This window comes from Equus asinus, chromosome 11 (assembly GCF_041296235.1).
Source record: "Equus asinus isolate D_3611 breed Donkey chromosome 11, EquAss-T2T_v2, whole genome shotgun sequence".
Lineage (NCBI taxonomy): Eukaryota > Metazoa > Chordata > Mammalia > Perissodactyla > Equidae > Equus > Equus asinus.
In genome coordinates, this window is record NC_091800.1 from 83,506,934 (window position 1) to 83,524,804 (window position 17,871).

Here is a 17,871-nt window from a genome sequence, read left to right on the forward strand (position 1 = left end):
TGAGGAAGACCCAGAACAGTCCAGGACGGCAGCGTGAGGAGAGAGGAAGCAGGAACGAGGAGGCGGCTGGTGACTGGCAGTTGTTGGACCCTCATTTCAGCAAACAGTGAAAGGCTGCATTGCCTGCTTGACCAGACCAGGGGACTATACGAGAGGGTTTTGATGCTCACTGTAAAAATACTTACAGACAGTCTCTTGCCCATTGAAGCCACGACTCTGATATGAACATACTTGTGTTTGAACGAGATGTGATTGAAATAGTTCAGCTGGATGTACTCATCACAATGACTAGAACATAGGAGAAAGTAAAGAACATAATTCAGGCCAAGAAATACATGGAACGTTTCGAAATGATCAGGAGTAAGGGGTTACCCAGAAGCTAGAGGTGGATCCATAGCAGAGGGAGTCAGAGATGGGTCACATTAGAAAGACTGAAATATTAGAAATGCAAGAAGAGTTTGGCCCGGAGGCCACCGTGCATCAGAGAGGAGCTGCATATGATGTGTTGCTGCAAAGAGGAGGGCCTGGACTGAGGACGGGGAAAAAATGTGGCGAATCGCACACATCCTCCACTTATGCTTGTGTAAGACTGTGGAGAAAGGAAGCTGTGAACCGGCCTGTCTATACTAAACAGTGCCCTCCTGTATAGCTTCCTGGGGCTGCCACAACAAAGTGCCACAGACACAGATTGGGGGGGGCGCTTCAAACAGAAATTTATTGCCTCGCAGTCTGGAGGGCAGAAGTCCAAGATCAAGGTGTGGGAGGGCTGGCTCCTTCTGAGGCTGTGAGGGAGGATTTGCTCCACACTCTCCCCAGCTTCTGTGGTTTGCTGGTGATCCTTGGGGCTCCTTGTCTTGCAGAAGCATCACCCCATCTCTGCCTTCATCTTCACATGGCGCTCTCCCTGTGTGTCCTTGTGACCATATGGACACCAGGCGTGCTGGATGAGGGCCCACCCTAATGCCCTCATCTTAACTTGGTCATCTGCAAGGACTTTCTTCCCAAATAAGGTCGCACAAGGAGGTCAGGACTTAAACATGCTCTTGGGGAATATCATTCAAGCTGTAACTTGCACTGATTTGACTTTGACGCTAATAAATTTTCTTGCTCATTCTGAGGGTCCTGGTTCTACTAGAAGATTGAATAGTTTAGTCTTTTTTGGGCTTTCAAATATTCTATGTGCAATTAGCCCCTAAATCTATTATAAACAAGACCTTTTGATACAACCAGTCAGGACCCTCAAACTGGCTTGGCGTCTCCCTCGAATGAACCATCTTCGTCACAGCACAATGGAAGCTGCAGCACAGAAGAGGGGACCTACTGTGGCCACATTAAGGCAGCACACCGTGGACACACCCACGCTGAAATTACCCCATACGTTTTGCTTCAATCACAGGAGAAAGGAAACTGCACAACTCCTGGCTGCCAGACTCGGCCTTATGTTTCTTATTTATTTTTAATTCAATTTATCCTATGTTAAATGCATCTTTGCAGACCACAAATCTCTTTGGGAAGAATGCAACGTATAAAGAGATTAATCACTGTTATAGTTCACATATATAATCTCATTCAATCCTCACAATACCTCCAAATTTTAAGTCTAATTATTTCCTCCTTTTTATAGACGAAGAAACTGAGGTTAAGTAATCGACCAAAGGACAAAGGATGTATCATTAATGAGCAGAAAACTCTGGATTAAAACTCTGGATTAAAATCTGGATTAAACTCTGGATTCTAATATTTATAATTAATGTAATACATACGAATATTTAAAAATTGGCTTTACTTTTAGAATGGTTTTAGGTTCACAGCACTATTGAGTGGAAAGTACAGAGATTTCCCACATACCCCTGTCCCCGCACATGCACAGCCTTCCCACTAGCAACATCCCCACCAGAGTGGGACACTTGTCACATTCGATGAACCCACACTGGCACGCCATCATCCCCCAGAGTCCATAGTGCGTGTTGGGGCTCACTCTTGTGTTGGACATTCTGTGGGTTTGGATGAATACGTAACATCGTGTAACCCCTGGAAACCACTGCTCTGTTTACTGTCTCCATACCTTCGCTGAGTATTTGTTTAAGGCGAGCAGTATTACAAGACTTATAAGGAAAATAGTCACCCTGTCTCACCCATCCTCATCTCTCAGTCCCGTTCCCCATCAGCAACTTGTCTTAAGTCCTTTGTCTCTTTTTCCCACCATTTATCTCCACTTGCTGAATTCTATGTTTGTGTTGCTTATTCTCGATTTATTAATTTTAGGCATTTGGACCGTATTCATTAGAGACGATACAGCTTTCACGTTCCTGTATGTTCTTCTCCAACCCCCTTTTTCCCAAAGTAGGGATCTCACTGGTTTTGTTAAATCAGTACCCAGCGTCCACCTTAGTCTGAACATGTAAGTACTGTTGGTGGCTGAGCCCAGTGGTAAACTATGATTCTATTTCCCGTCTTAGGAAACTTTCTTTCCTTTGTTATTAACGGTCTCACTTTGTGAGAGTTGTCCATTTTCTTGGTTTTCACTGTTCCTATCAAAACTCCTTTCCATGCTCTACCTCAGTATTGTGAACACCTTTGACAGTATTTTCTGCAAGATTAAAACCATGAGGAATTTATGAGTCCAGTCCTGGAGCCATTCCTTCCAGAACCCTCTGTCCACCTGCTCCAGACTGGATGGGCTGCTCTGGAGATTTGCCACATAGTTGTCACTGTCACTCTTCACTTTCCCTTTCGTCCATGTGAACCTCCCATTTCCTGGGTCCCGTGTGGTCCCTGTTGCCTGGCTGACTCCCTTGCTTTGGTAAGTTATATTGTCTAGTGGGCTCTGCGACACCGGCATGGTGTTTACCTAGGCGCAGGATTCTAGGTAAAAAGTAATCTTCCTTTGAGATTTTGCCTTCTGACTACCTATGCTGCTTTCCAGTAGTCCACCTTACTTTTTTTCCAGTTTACTGAGGAATACTTGATATGCAATAATCTATACATATATAGTGTATAATTTGATTCTTTTGACAAATGTATATGCCCATGAAACCATCACCACAATCAAGATAGTGAATATTTCCGTCACTCCCAAAAGTCTCCTTATCTTCATTACAAACCCTTCCTCCTGCCTCTTCTGCACACAGGTAACCACTGATCTGCCTTTTGTCACTATTGATTTGTTTGCATTTTCTAGAATTTTGTATAAATGGAACTGTACAGTGTGTGCTCTTTTTATCTGGCCTCTTTCCCTCAGCATGATTATTTTGAGGTTCATGCATATTACGGCATGTATCAACAGGTCATTCCTTTTATTGCTGAGTACCATTCAGCGTATGGATGTGCTACAATTTATTTATCCACCTCTTGATGGACGTTTGTTTCTAGTTTTGGGTTGTCATGAATATCTGTACAAGTTTTTGTAGGACATATGCATTCATTTCTCCTGGGCAAATACCTAGAAGTGGAATGGTTGTGTCGTATGCTAAGTATATGTTTAAAATTTTAAGAAATTGCAAAACTGGTTTTCAAAGTGTGTGTGCTCTATTAATTCCTGCCAGCAGTGTATGAGAATTCCAGTTACTCCACATCACACCAACACTTGCTTTTTAATTTTAGCCACACTGCTGGTATGTAGTATCCCATTGCAGTTTTCATTTGCTTCTCCCAATGATGAATAATGTTGGCATCGTTTCATGTGCTTATTAGCTATCCATCTATATATCTTCTTTGGAGAAATCTCTGTTCAAACATTTTCCTCATTTTTAGGTTTTTTTTTTTTCTGTAGTATTAAGTTCTTGTAATCTTGATAAAGTCCTTATAAGTTCTGGTAGCTTTTTGTTTTCTTTCTTTCTTTCTTTGTTTTTTTTTTTTTTATTGCAGCTTCTGTAAGATTTTTGACAAAGACAATTCTACCATCAGCAAATAAAGACATTTTTATTTCTTCCTTTCTAATCTAGATGTCCTTTTTTTCTTCCCTTATTGCACTGGCTAAAGCCTCCAGTACAATGATGAAGACAGGTAATGAGAGCAACGTTCTTGTCTCATTCTTGACCTTAGAGGAAAATCTTTCCACTTTCTGCTATGATGTATGATGTTAGCTGTAGTTAGTCCAATCTGCTGGATTCCCAATCCTTTATATTTGACCTGTTTTTATTTTGTTTGCTTGTTTTTAAATCTTTCTGTGTAAGATATTTTTGGTTTTTTATTCACTCTCTTTATTTATGACTTTTGAAATTGCCTGAAGATGTGCGTTATGTGACTTTTTTCATTTATTATACTGGGAATTTGATGTACTTTTTCAATCTTGAAAGTCATATCCTTCAATTTTGCTAAATTTCATGAATCATTTCTTTGAAGTGTCCTTCTCCCTATTTTACTCTGTTCTCTGTTGCTGGAATTCCCATGAGTTAGAGGCCACGTCTTCTACATCAGCCTCTGATTTTCATAATTTTTCTCTCCTATTCTCTCCCCAACTTCTCTTTTTGTTCTGACTTCTTGGAGAGTTTCTCATATTTATCTTTTACTTATTTTCTTGATTGTTTTTTCAGCAATCATATTTTTATAGCCCAGGATTTATTTTGTTCTCTGAGTTTTCATACATACATTATATATATATTCATATATGTATTGATTTTGCTCATTTGTTTTGTTTTAAATGCCATGCTGATTTTGTTTCATGGCTTTTCTTTCTAAATTTAAAACAAAAAACCACCTTCTGCTTACCCTGAATTGCTTCTGTTCTCTCAGAATTCCCTTTGCCTGTCAGTTTTGGACGCAGTCTTCCTTGTTGGAGGTTTTCCACAAGTGTCTGGTCATCTTTTTTATCTGTTAATATTCAAAAATGAGGCATCAACCAGCTGGTTGGCAGCTTTGGGAGTGGGCTGTAAGCTGTCTGGCAGGCTTTATTATAGCCTGAAACTTGAATGTTTCATTGCTAGAACATCCAAATGTCAGTTATCCGTACCTTCCCCCCTCTGGAATCCTTTTGTTTCTCTAGAGTGGAATTTTTCAGTTGCCGACAAGTCTTCTTGGAAGGGAGCAGGGGAAATGGCGGGGGACTCGCAGTTTAGTATGTAAACTTTCACCTAATCGTTCTCTTTTCAGGACAGCTCTTCTCCTCTGCTCTCTGCTGTACCCGCTGTCCCACAGTCTGGTGCCTCTTGGGTTCGGTTTTCTGCGAATGAATCTGTATCATGGGGGGTGAGGGGGGGTAGAAGCTGCTGTGCTCCATGGGGAGCGGGCTTCCGGGCCCAACAGCTTTCCACATGGACTTAAAACAATCTGTTTTTAGCCCTTCACCAGCCTTTAGAGGAACCTGGAATTTCTGGGTTTGAGCCTTTGGGAGGTTCTGTAGTAAGATTTAGCTTATTTCTTACCACATCCCTCATTTCAGGCTCTGGGTTTTGTCATTCTTAAGTCTGCTCATGCTTCCTTCTTATTTACCTTCTCCAGAAAATTTGTTGTTGTTCATAGGCTACCGCTGTCTCCTCCCCCTTTTTCTTACCTAATTCTCGTATTAACAGAGTTAAGGAAATCGCCGAATTTCGTGAGAAGTGTCCCGTGCTCTTGCCATTATACCAAATGGCTTCCAATCAGCAACAGCTCTTCCGTGTTAGAAGTCTAGAGAGTATCTCAGGCGGTTTTCCTTCGTTGGCTCATAATCCATTTAAAGGTCTTACATTGCTTGTCATATTGGCGGTTTCTCTTTTTTTAGGTCTTTGGCGTGTTGTTTTGCCTCACAAAGTTCTCTTTTTGCTCTGTCTCCCCACATCGGCTCCTTATAGGAAATAAAGCTAGCTCTAGTTCCTCAAACATGTCTTGTCCCAACATCGAGTGACACTATTTCACAGAATACTGAGCTCTGAGCACAGTCCCATGGGCACGTCTAAGGAGACTTAAGAGGTAAGAGTGGAATTCTGCAAAGTCAAAATATAATAGATGAAATCCATTTTTCCCGAACTTTTTAGGAGATACTTAACTATGATGTACTTTGGCAGGATGGACATGTAGGCCTAGAAAAGGTTTCGGATCGACTGATTTCCTGCTTTTTTTCATCCCTACCCCTGGATTCACAGCTTCAGATGTCTGTGAAGGCTCGTTGAAAAGTTCCTGGTCAGTGAGATTTTTGCTTCAAAAGATAAAACGTCCCAATGCCCGTTGTGATTGTTCGTAATTTGCTACTATGGTTTCGAGTCACCTATGACCGCCCCCCTCACTTTCCTTTTCAATTTGGAAAGACTTTCTCTACTTGACAGAGGGGAGGGAAAAGGAACGTGACTCCTGCAGAAATGAAGGAAGCCTCCACACAGCTGAGCAGACAGAGAAGTGAGAGCTGCAAATAAATCCGAATCTTGAAAGGGAAGTATTTCTGCAAAGAGCACTTCTTCATGTTCTTAGAGAAGTGGAACTACAATGACAACCACAACCGCCACCAACGACAGCAATAACAAGGTCCACCACCGGATGAGACTAAGGTGACAAGGGAGACCGTGCCCCCCCAAGATGCCATTCTCCAGAGAGTGATAGGATCTGAGAGCTTTATGTAAAAGATAGTTAAGGTAATTATTCCACTTATTCCACAAACATGGACTCTGATCTAGTGGTTGGAGATTTCCAAAGAGTTGCCATGGAAAAACTGTTTCACAAAATTATTAAGTGATTCATGGGCCCTATTCAGAAATGTTGAGAAATAGAAAATGGGTTTTATAAAGGTATTAATTCATTAATCTCTTTTCTATCACAGAGGAAGTGGCTGTGGCTAGAACAAAAGTGCCCCCAAATCCAGTCTAATGGAACTATTGTGGCAAAAAAAAAAAAAAAGATACACATCCTTTGAACGTAAAAAGAGAATCGGTTCAGGGACCTACAAACGAAACAAACACTCAAAAACACATTTTGCGGTAGACTATTTCATAAGGTTCAGAATCAGATGAAGAATTGATAAGGAAAAGATTTTGTATTCTCAAAAATACACATATACAGCCACACTTAAATATAACTGTCTCCTCCTCCTCGCTAGTAAATGACATATATAAAAAAGACAGAATGGAATTATGGGTGATATTGGGACTATGTGGACAATCCCCATGTAAGTGAAACACGTATATGATAGAGCAAATACAGGGCACAGATACACCACTTCCCGATGTATCTTCAACCAATACATCAAAAATACAAAACTCTATAACACAAAAACTCTTTGGTTTGGCTTTTAAAACAAAATGAATTTATTTAAGCAAACAAACAAAAATTCTTGTTAAGTATAAGATCATAAGATCTTTCTAAAATCATATTCTATAGACATAATCTCCTGCAAAGAGATCTTTAGTTTGCAGTACAGGAAACATAGCACTTTGGTGAGAAATTTGCCAGCAGAAAGCATTAGCTGTCTCGGGATTAAGAGTTAGTTTGCTAATTCAGTGCTGAGGAAGTGGACCAAACAAGGTTTCTGAGATCAAATACTGCTCTTTGGATTCCTTCTTGAATATAGCCAAGCCTGATTTCATAAAATAAACTCTGTTAGCCAAATCTGTATGCATTCTATTTCATCATGTGAGAGAATTTTCAATCGCCTCCAAGGGAGAACACATGTTTCGGTGAGTCTGTGAGTAAAATTCTTATTATAATTTACTTACAAGTTAAAAAGGACTAGTGATACAGAACTCTCTACTGAAAGTGTACTTGTGGGGGCTCGCCCTGTGGAGTAGTGGTTGAGTTCGCATGCTCTGCTTCGGCAGCCCGGGGTGCGTGGGTTCGTGTCCCAGGCACAGACCTCCACACCACTCATCTGGCCATGCTGTGGTGGCGTCCCACATATGAAATAGAGGAGGATTGGCACAGATGTTAGCTTGGGGCCAATCTTCCTCACCAAAAAAGGAAGTGTACTTGTGCATGCATTCTGCCAATATAAAAGGGGAAAGTACTTAGCAGAGATCAAGTATGTTGGTTCTCACGTCATTAACTTATTAGTGTATGTGGAGCAAGTGTTTTCAGACATGACGTCCATAAGACACCTATCATCTAGATTTGCTCGTTCCACAAATAAATAGCACCTAGTGTATATAAGGTACTTACATACAAAAATGTGCTATTTTGAATCATCTGGAAAATGTAATTTGCTTTTAATAGAATAAAGTGAAAATAGGAGAGAATTTTTTTCTACATTTAGGAAGAGAATAGCTAATGAATACCAATGCAGGTTGCAAAAGGAAAAATTAAATAACCATCCACATCAGACATGTAAAATCATACTGATTGAGGTGTTAATATTTGGTTTGGATATTTGTGTGCTTTTCTAGCATTTCTTAAGGGGTAATCATGTACCAGAATTACCTGGGATGCTTCCTAAAAATATGGATTCCTGAATCCCATCCAGGAATAGACACTTGGATTAGATACCCCTTAATCTGAGGGTGGATGTGTCTCAGAAAGCTTCATTTATAACAAACTCTCTGAATAACTGCTGTTCCCATGAAAGTTTGAGAACCACTGTGTTCACACAAGGCCTTGACTTCTTTGTTAACATATTGACTAATAAAATGAGAAGAAATTTCCACTTGAATTTCCCCAGGGCATAAACGACTCTTTATGGAGTCATTGAGTTATTCTAACTTTTGGAAGTTGAATTAATTCTTTTAACATACAAAAAATTGGATTTTAACAAAATTGACCTTAAGGCCATAAATATCCTCCTTAAGACCTTAGAGCTAGACTATGATCACTTGAGAGTTGACTGCTATGACTGGAGAAGTGAGTTCTTAATTAAAATAAATCTAAGTAGCTCCATGTGGCTAGTGGCTGCCATATTGAACAGTGCATATGTTGATCATTTCCATCATCATAGAAAGTTCTATTAAACAGTGCTGTCTTAGAGAGTAAATAGAGTGTCCGGTGGTACCCAATTGATTTTGAGTGTAACTAGATATGTGCATGAAGTTCTTTGGCTTCCTCGCAGGAAAGCTGCTAGAGTGAAACATTATAATGTATTATATTGTATTTTATTCATGGATACAATATATTTTGTGTACTGCATTATATTTATGGAAAATACAGCAATTCTGATTGGAAAGTTTACAAATGAATGGAAACATTTCATTTTAGATTATATTTTTCACCTCCAGAATTTCCGTCTGTTCTTTTTCATTCATATTTACTTTTCTATTGATATTCCCAATCTGGTCCCACAATAGGTTCATATTTTCATTTAAACCTTTCAACCTATTTGTAATGATTGCATTAAAATCCACATTTCTGTCATTTCACATCTGTTTCTTTCCATTGGTTTTCCTCCTACTCACATTTTTCTCACATTTTATTGTTTGTGTACATGTCTGATAATTTTGTATTGTACACTGGGCATAGTGGATGCTACAGTATCAAATGTCCGCTTTTTCTTTGTCTTGATGTAAAGAGTGTTAAGTTTAGTTCCTAGACAGTTAATTTGCTTGCAGATCAGTTTGGTCTGTTGACCCTTGTTTTTAAGTTTGTTAGGGCACGTCTGGAGTAGTCTTTACTCCTGGGCTAGAGTTGCCCTCTTCTTAAGGCATGGCCCTTCTGGGATATCAGTTGAGCACTTGGTGTGTTCAATGAGGTGTCCCTACTGGTCGATGGGTACTTCTCTGTTTCCCAGCCCCGTGTAAGTTCTGGAATTTCTTCTCAGCTCGCTTCTCCTTGGTAGCTGATCTCTGCCTGCTGTGTCTTGCCTTTAGCGTGCAGAGCCAGCTACTCGGTCAGGGACTCAAGGGGACATCTATGCAGATTTCTGAAATCTTCTCTGTGCATTCCTTATATCCCTCCCTCCAGCTCTCTCTTTGGTCCTACTCTCCAACCTCTGTCTCCTCAGCTCAGCAGGACTGCCTTGTTCTGTGTGGGCTCCGCTGCCTTGCGTCACAGTTTGGGGAGCACCTCCAGGTGGAAAGCCGGTGATCATGCGGCTCACCTATTTGTTCCCATCTGTCAGGGATCACAGTCTTGCACTGCTTATTGTCCAACCTCTGAAAACAGTTGTTTTATGTATTTTGTCCAGTTTTATGGTTTCTTAACACTAGAAGATCTAGTTTGATACTAGTTTTTCCATCATGGCCAGAAGAGGAAGTGCAAATGGAATTAACTGTCAAATACAGCTAAAAGAGAGCTGCTAGAATTTTTTTTAAAAATTTACGGAATGGACTTTCCAGTAATCAATTTGCAAAGAGGACAAAGTCCAGATAAGTTAGATTTACTTGGATAGAGAGGATTTTTCAGGGTTTAACAGACCGGTAATTTGTCACATGGTTTCATCAAGTTCTGGTTGGGACATGTACCCATTTATAAAATGAAATCAAAGAAGGCCATAGTTCTTACATGAATATGGCCCACTGGACATTGTGGCTCTTCTGAATCCAGTGCACCTGCTTGTTTAACCTTAAACTGTATCTTTAGTTCCCTAACTGTGTGCCCAGGTGATTGGGGACATCACAGCACACTCACAGAGGTGCCAAGGGATGTTTACAACTTTCAAGAGAGATGCAGTGATACTTCTCATCTAGTGGGTGATGCACAAACTACCAACCTGACGTGATTCACAGTTTAACACGAGGTTGTGCCACATTCCTTACAGCATCATTATCTTTGTGAAGCTGGGTTTTGGGCAGTTGCTGTGATGAAAAGAGTATCACACAAAAATCTATGTAGAACATGAAATGCAGGCGGTCGTGGCCAAATCTGATTCCAATGGCAGGCACACATGCCATTAATAGAAAATTATGGTTATTTAAGAATGTAATTAAAATATCAATTTTTCCTTCAATTTGCATGTATTATTTTTTTCAAGTGGCTAAAGAGTTGTTACTACATAAAAAGGCTTTAAGTTGAACCTACCTACTTAATAAACAAAACTATTAGCTCTTTGTTTTGGATTAGGATATTGTGGAAAATAAAACTAAGACACTGAGAAAGTTTGAGAACTTCTGGACCAGAGAGTTTATCTGTCTGAGCATCACTATTCCCATCTGAAAATGCAGGAGTTGCACCAGATTGTCTTGAAGGTATCTTTGTATTCTAACATTTGAGGAATCTGTGGTTCTGTATCACTACTAGTGGTTCCTAAGTGGTATAATAAATGTGGTATGTTAATTGGGTCACTTTTCCATCAGGGAGAGTAGAGAAGAAATGCCAGGATGGCCAACTTGTCTCTGAAGCAAGGGTTCCTATGGCTCCATAAGGAAAAGAGGAAACCAAAGATGGATCCATGAATGCCTTGAGCACATAAGAACTACGGGTTTAAAATCAGACATAGGATGGCTCTCGCCTAGAATAGAAACACTGTACTCACTCCAAAACTCTGCTGTGCCTTTAGACCAGCTGCTGTTGACCTGGAATCCATCAAGATAACCTGGGATGGAAGGACTCCAATCAGAGAATTCAGAATGTCCATTGAACTTGGGCAGAAAAATATTCACCTTTATTTTTATTAACCTTTAGCTACAATTTAGCTTTTTCTTGAGTTATGAATGTGGTCAATAAACCACAGGAGTATTAGCATTACCTGTGACTTTGTCACCAATTGAAATAATTGGTATTTTCATGTCAGAGTACAGTTGTTGCAAATATTTCAAAATATCATTTCTGCTCACAACTACTTTAAAATTGCAGTAGTTTTTAGATCTGCCACAGATCTTGGTACTCAGTGCATTATGGAGGAAAATTATTACTATATCACAAAATATCGTAAAAACATGTTTTGATATTTACATTTCAATACAAGTTGTTTCCTTAGTGATCTTAAATGTTAGTTTTAACTTTTTCTTGTGGAAAACTTGGAACATACATAATGGTAGACTGAAAGATGTATAGAACCACATATATCTATCAGCCAGCTATAGCCCCAAATCCTTTTCAATACTGTGTTAGCTTGTAGTAAGCCCTAGATATTACATAATTTCATCTGCAAATATTTCAGTATGTACCTCCGAAATATAAAAAGTTATTTTTCTTGAATTATAATCATAACACCATCCTCATAGTTTAAAAAACCAACAATTCCTGAAATGTCATTGAATATCTCATCGCTTTCAATTGGTTGATACGTTTTTTTTGAAGTCTCTTAATTTACAGATTCTACCTTCGTCTCTCTTCTCTCTCTCACCTTGCAATTTATTTCTTGAAATTAAAAAAAAAAAAAAAGGATTAGGTATCCTTGGAGCCTCCCCAGCCTGGCTGTGGGTTGCATACCCATGGTGTGGTTTGTCGGGTTCCTCTCTCCACTGTGCTTCCTGCAGTCTGAGAGTTGGAGCTCGAGGCTGGATGCCATTAGGGTGTGGAGGCAGAAGAGAGGGTGACATTACTCCTGGTTGTCTTGGTTAGCAGCCATTGATTTTCAGTGTTTAGATCCATTTGTTAATTAGGGGTTTCAGCATGTTTTATTTTAATTCTATCATTCCTAACAATTTATTATCTGTAATACTTCTACAAGGAAAAAACATGCCTCATCTGCTCTTTGGTTACCAGTGATAGAGTTAATATAGGAAGTCAGAATATACATGCTTGATTCTTTCCCTTTGTTTACCAATTTTCTAAATAATGAGTTGGTTCCTTTTATGGATTTTATTTTACTCATTTAGAAACATTATCCTGAGAAATTCACCAGACTGTTAAGTGGGTTGATGTCACAAAACCGTTAAGAACTCCTAATTTAGACCCTCCCAGGACATGTAGAGGTTAGTTGGAGCTCTTCTCCAGAGTTATGTCAACCGTGGTGATTGCTACTTTCCTCGTCCCCTCACAGCACTTATTCCTCATCTCACGCATTTCAGTGCTGGTGAAATTCCACCTTCTACAGTACTGTGACAGAGACATGTACATAAATCCTACAGTAGCAGGTGTGGTGAAGGGAGAGCATTCATTTGAAGTCAGACGGTCTAGTTCACACATTGACTATGTTGCTTACTAGCAGTATAAACCTAGGCAAATTCTTCACTTATTTGAGCTTCAGTTTCTTCATAATGAAAATGGTAGAAATGGTATCTAAGTTGAAGAATTGTTTTGGGTAATAAGAGGGAAACCTTTAAAGATTGAGACATCATTGGCCCTCAACAAATATTTATTAAATTTAACTGTTAGTTTCCCCAAATCAGGGGACTTGTTAATTAGATCTTTGCTACTGGCCATAGCAGTAAAGACATGTTTCCCATACTGTGGGAGACCCCTGGGAAGTCTCCATACTCCATACGAAGTTTAGCATACTGTGAAGACCCCCTCCTTCTTCCTCTTCCTCTTCCTCCTCTTCTTCTCTCCTTCCCTCTCTGTCTCTCTCACTCGCTCTGACTCACTCTGTCTCTCACTCTTTCTCTGTCTCTCTCTCTGACTCTCTTTTATTTCTTTGTCTCTGTCTCTCTCTTCCTTTCTCCCTCACACTCTTCCATACTAATTTCTCTCCTACTGAAGGCACAGGTACCTCTGCCGGAGTCAGAGCTTCTGATTCTGAAATGCTCTGTATAGTGAGCTGTGTTCCACCCACAAAATGGCGTCTCTCATCTCTTCCCTGGGTCTTCACTAGGCTGCTCCATTCAAGACCTTTCAACTCAGTTGGCGTCTCTCCCACCCCGGGCTTGAAATGGCCATATCCTGTTCTAACCCCTAATCCAATTAAAAATATCTGTGCTATGTTTCAGCCGATCCTTACAAGCTCATGCTGCATTTCGTTAGGTTAATCTGAAAAGTCAGCTGGGCCCTCAGAGCCACTCAGGATTCCTTGTGTGCACCTCCCTGGTCAGATTCTTCTTCCATTTCTGAGAGCTGCTACTTCAATCTTCCAGCCACTCCCCTTAAGCTGTCCAACCCATCACATCCTTTCCTTCTCTTTCAGATGACTTGGCTGCTTCTTCTGAAGCAGAGGTGCCTATCAGGATGGTGCCTGTGCTCAGACCCTATGTTCACCTCATCAATGTCTCATCAATATCTCACCCATGTTTCTCATCCATGTCTCTTACCCATGTCTTCTCAATCTTTCTCGTTGATATCGCATCAATGTTTCATCAATGTCTCTCATCCATGTCTCTCATCGGTGTCCCATTGATGTCTCTCTTCCCCTCTCAGAGGTCTCACTGAGGGTGGCATGGTGGACAATTAGGAGCATTTCCAAGTCCCGCAGATGTCAGTTGAGATGTTAACTTTCCTAAGTATTAGCTGTGTCCCCTGAGCCTCAGTTTCCTTATTTGTAAATGGGCATTAAAAACATCTCCCTCATCTTTGTTATGAAGAAAAATAACAGATTTTAAGTGTCTAGTGCACGGGGTGAATTGGTGAATGTTGAACAGTTAACACACACTAGCCCCTCTTTCTCCTCTCTAGCTCTCTCCCAGTCTCCATTTTGTTCTTAGGTCTGTTTCCTCCTGGCTCCACAATTATTCTCAATAACGCAGCACAGCAGTGGTTAAAGCCCAGCTTTGAAGTCACACTAGCCTGGGTCCAAATCCCAAAGTTGACGTTTCTGTGTGATTTTCAATTATGAAGAGGGGGTAGGATTATTATGGAGATTAAACAAGATAACGAAGGTAAAAATAAAAAATAGCATAGTGCGTGGTACCTGCAGTGTTTTTAATAAATGTTTGTGGTCATGACTGTTGCTTTTCACGCTCCCGAATCTCCAATACTCCTTGGCCATTGATCCTCCTCTCTCCACCACTTCCAGTTCCTAAAGAGCTGAAGTCTCCTTTACAGAAGCACATGGACGCCCCTCCCCTGCAGCCGCTGCACTTTCTCTCCCACCTTCAGAGCCAAGCCCAGACTTTCTGGTTGAGTGCAGAGTCTGTAGTCTTGATCTCTGTCTGCTCTCCTGTCCCCTTCTCACCTTCTCACCAGTGCATCTCTGCCCCACCATCCCACCTCAGGCCCTCTTGTCCCGGCTTACAATGACTTCCTAATGTTCCATTTGGGGGACTTTCACTGACTGCTTTTCTACATCCTTCTAGGTGGCCGATTACTCTTCCTTCCTAAATTCTTTCCTCTCTCAGATCTCCTGACATGAGCCTCTTGCTCCTCCCTCTCTGCCCACTGCTTTTTCCCCATCTCCCTGTGGGAGACCATATTGCCCAGATGACACCTTCATCCCTCTTCCCTTTTCCTCTCATATTTTCCCCTCGGCAATCTCATCAACTCTGTGGTTTCAACTACCGTTTCTGACTCCCAAATCATATACCTCCAACCAGGCTATCCTCAATACATCCCAAACAATCGAACGGTCCTCAGTGCTTCTTGTTGCCAAAGGATGAGGTTCAAACTCTTTAGTGTGGGTGGCATTCAAGGCTACTCATGATGTGACTCCTGTCCTTGCTTCCAGTCTCATTTCTGCTACTCCCTCAAATGCACTCTACTCCCTACTAATACCAAAAAAACCCTTGCTGTGTTAAATCCCAATACCTTTCCTTATAACTCCACACATTGGCTAATAACAAATCCTCTGCCTCCTCCACCCTAGTCCACATAGAAAATTCTTACTCAGTCTTTAAGATGCAACCCATGCCCTCTCTTCTCAGCTAAGCAGCGCCTTTTGGAGGCATGGGGGGAGGAAGCGGCAGAAGTAAGATTCTATTCTGTTTCTCAGATGCCATGTCTCATTTCTGCATGGAACCAGCTCTGGCCACGGTTCTGGAGTCTGTCGCTGGAGTGGATGTAGGAATACAGGCACACACCACAGCAATAATAACAGCAAACACGTATGTGATCCTCACTACAGGCTGGGAGTGCGTCCATGAGCTGCAGCGTGACTCCCAAGCTCATGCCCTTAACCCCTGTCTACACCTCCTCAAGGACTGAGCTCTGGACGTTTCGGGATCTTTCTCAGTCTTGGAGAGCATTTCTCTGACTCTTATTCTAGTTCCCACACAGAAAATTCCAGGCCCTATGACAAAAGCCAAGATCTGAGCGCCTTTGTGATCCCATTCATGGTAAGCAAAAGTGAAACATGATCATTTTACAGAATTAGAGACTGGAAAGACCTTCTGATTTCAGAAGAACAATTTTTAAAAATGGATTTGTATGCATAACATCCATTGCAGTTGGTGATAGTGGGGTCAGTGACTAATAAAAATGTCATTTCCTGTGATTTTTATAAATTACAGTAAATATGCCAGTAATCACCCACATTAGCTGCTGAAATGCAGGCAGCCATCTGGAGTAGAGGCCAGGGGACCTCACTGAAGCCTCAAGAGGTAGCCCCCACAGGTGCAAATTGACACCTCGGAAAACAGTAGTTAATACATGCTAGAATTTGGAGAAGGGGAAAGTGTTAAAATAAATGTATGTCAAGCAGACAAATTTGGACTTCTCCACAAGGATCTGTCACGTCAAACAGGAAATAGCTATAAATTACCTGTAATAGTAAAATCTTGTCATTTATAACCTTGAAAGCAACGGGCTCATTTAACACATCAACTCATAGATCATGATCTAGGACAGTCAGCCTGGGTATTTGCTTCACTTTTAATGTGCAGAAGGCAGGGCAAACCATGCAAGGGCCACACAAGACCCCACGGCATCCCATTAGCTCTCGGAGCCAGAGAGATGACTGCCCCCGCCCCGGGGTGATGAATATGTCAAGATATGAAAACCCTTTCTGCTCCTAAAAAGAAAATTAAGACGTGATTGGAAAATGTCATGCCTTGGGTAGTCTCATAATGAATAATTCCAAATAAATCCCACCATTATTCTGTTTATTTGTTTTACTCAGAAGCTATTTGAAGTCATTGGAGCTGAAAGTATGTTTCAACCTGCCAAGTGTATTTACTGTATCTTGTAATCATCTTGCTAACCAGTTCACAGGCAAATAATAATTGGACTTCCGTGTTTATTTCAGATACCTCAATACACACTGCCCAGAGATGAGAAATCCAGCTCAGAGACATTTTAAAGGGGCTGAAATGCCTCCGCTCAAGGGGTCCAGGAGTGCGCTCAGGAAGACGCACGCACAAAGCCACCTTATGCATCATTTGAAGATTCAATGGGAGCTAGGTATTTATGAGAGAGAGACTTACTGATGCTTGCATGCACTGAATAAATATTTGATGTTAGTTGATACAGGGTGGGGGGAAGGTTCTGGAGAGAAGGAAGAGCAAAGAACATAGTCAGACACCAAACTAACCACTCGCTTTATAGTGAGAAAAAGCCCTAAGAGTGGGAGCTGAGCATAAACCACACATTTACACACACAGTGGCACCACGAGCTATAAGGAGGGACAAAAGTGACATTGACTCAGAGGTGCGCTACATCCAGAGTCCTGTGTTCTTCTCCCTGGCGTCTCCATACCTCTGTGTTTTCTCCCTGACCCGGACTCAGTCAGGGTCTTCATTCGCTGGGAACAGGAAGTGCTGCGCTTCTGCAACTTGCTACCATCTGGGCAGCACCCGTGAGCATGTGGGGGCGTGTGCACACACGCACATTCCCACACGCATGTGGGCACTCACACACTGCACAGCCTAGAAGGGTGTGGCCAAGATAGCGGCCACATTTAGAATCCCTAGGTCAATTGGTTGGGGACCTTTCCCCTCTCTTTTGCTTTTCCACATTCTGCCAAGGTCCACTTCTAGTGGGGCGAAAATTTGCCAGTGTCCAAATGCATGAACACAAGCTAATTTTTTAAAAAAGCTGAATTTAATCTTAATAAGAAGTCAAAATTTAAAAGTTAGCTTCAACTGGTAAGCAGTTTAACTGGTTCCTTGCATTTAACGGGTTACTTTAAAAAATAATTGTTGATCTCTCTGAACTTAGTCCTATTTTCATAATAATGACCAGTTTCCACAGATGGATTAGTGGTTGTTGGTGAGGGAGGAGGAGGCATTTGGTGACAAGAGACAGTGTACAGGTAAAGAGTTTCGGCACCATTCAGATTACTTAGGCAAAAAGCCTGT

At 41.2% G+C, this 17,871-nt stretch overlaps 1 long non-coding RNA gene across 4 annotated transcripts in view; it reads left to right on the forward strand.

The window, feature by feature from the left end:
- The window catches only part of LOC123289681 (uncharacterized), a 345,699-nt gene that overhangs the window by 317,499 nt on the left and 10,329 nt on the right, over positions 1-17,871 (forward strand). For all 4 annotated transcript variants that reach the window (XR_011506667.1, XR_011506666.1, XR_006533749.2 and 1 more), the window contains one exon: positions 16,820-16,974. This is a non-coding gene — a long non-coding RNA (uncharacterized lncRNA). The remainder of the gene's footprint in view (positions 1-16,819; positions 16,975-17,871) is intronic.